Raw genomic sequence first — 1895 nt, 5'->3', positions numbered from 1 at the left:
ATAGACTTTCTTACTTTGCTTTTCCCCAGCACTGAATCTGTTAGTGCTTTTTTTTAGAGTTGGTAAGGACCTAATTCACTTCGCCCAAGGGTCTATGCCTTTTCAACTCTTCAACCACTATACAAATTATTGAAGTAGTCATAGTTTTAGACTTATATACATCCAGGAAATGACTTTAACTCCCCCCTATGTCAGTAGAGTGTTTAAAATTAGACTGTAATTAAGTATAGGGTAAACTAAAGATATGCTACATTAAACATTGAATCATGAATATCAGTCAGAGTACTTTTCCATAACTGTTTTTTTAAATGTTTTATTGTGAGTTATGTGATAGTTTACATGGGAGAACATTAGTTTTACATTCATTCTTTTGTATATAGTTTCATTGCCATGGTTACAATCCCCTCCATGCATCATCAACCAACCAAAGGGTATACACTGCAAGTCTGCCCCCCACACCCCTCCTACTGGTCTTCAGCACACAGTCCCTCTCCCTCTCTGGATCTAAAGTTCCCAGCTGCTCCATCTCTCCACGTCATCATCTCTGCCTCCATCTCAGACATCACTGCTACTCTGGGTAGGGTCCCGCACTCCGCCCTTCTCCATTAATGGTCCTTGGGACCACTGCGCCTAGACTGGAAAGTTAATCATTCCTTTCCTTGCTATAAAACGTCTACCTTTACATTTCCAACCCTCACAGTCAGTCCTGATAACAATTATTCACTGTTGTATCACAAGAGACCCGTCTGCATTTCATTCCATCAGCCCCGCCTAGACAGATTGGATACTTCTCACAAGAGATTCTGCCTTCCTCCTGGCCCTATGGTTCTAGGTTCTCTTAAAAGCTTGTAGGCCAGTCACTTCTTGCCTTTGTAGCCCCCCCACCCCATTTTGAGTAGCCAATGTCCAAGTTGCCCATCCGTGTCTACTCTGTGTGGAGGGGGTGGGAATGATTCTTGCTGTAAGGATTTGTTCCCTCATAAGTTTTAAGGTAATAAGATCAGAGTATGAATTCTTCAGAGCAATCTGGACTACACCTGGTAGCCAGCAGTGAGCCACTGCCTTATATTTATTGTTTCCATTTTTATCCTGTCCCACTAATCCACATACTATCTCACTTAGTAACTTTTGCTAAATCCCATTTTTTTCTTAGATCCATAACTGTTCTTTCTGCCATGTACACAGGAGTCTGCAGCATTTTACTCTGTAGTACCATCTCTAGCTCTTAGAATTTAGGGTCATGTTGGGGAAAGTTTTCTGAGTTATTTATGAACATGTATCTGTATGCATACAAATGTACCAATCAGGTACTGAGCAGTTAGGTTGAACTAAATATTTCATTTGGCAAACATGATCTTTTTTTTTTTTTTAAAAAAAAGATCTTATTTTAGCAATATTATCCCTGGCTTTCTGTAATTGTTTCATTTGCATGATATATTGCTTCTTAACCTTTTATTTACTGAATAGAATTCTGTATTCCCTTCACTTTCCTGTATGCTCTCTTTTGGTCAATTTTTCTCTCCTTCTTAACATAAGAATCTGTTGTCCATGTATGTAATCAGAAATGTCTAGTAATTCCTTTGTGATTCCTACCTGAATTTAAAGCTATAGGACACTTGTACTCTGAGCTGGGATTGTTGGAGTTTATTTTTTATTTTTCATAATAAAATAAAATGTGTTAATATTTATCATAAGAAAAGCTTTTGAAGTCTTCTCTGATATCTAAGAAGAACTTTTAATGCAAATCCTCACAGCTTCAGGATCTTTCTGACCTTGACGAAAGAGAGAATGAAGATATCATGGCAGCAGTTCAGAAGCAAAACCTGAAGTTCTTCTGTGCTCTAGAGGTGGTGTTGCCAGCCTCTGAGTGCAGGACTCCTGGCATTGGCATAGCC

The sequence above is a fragment of the Chrysochloris asiatica genome, unplaced genomic scaffold (assembly GCF_000296735.1).
Source record: "Chrysochloris asiatica unplaced genomic scaffold, ChrAsi1.0 scaffold00607, whole genome shotgun sequence".
NCBI lineage: Eukaryota > Metazoa > Chordata > Mammalia > Afrosoricida > Chrysochloridae > Chrysochloris > Chrysochloris asiatica.
This window is presented reverse-complemented; position numbering follows the sequence as displayed.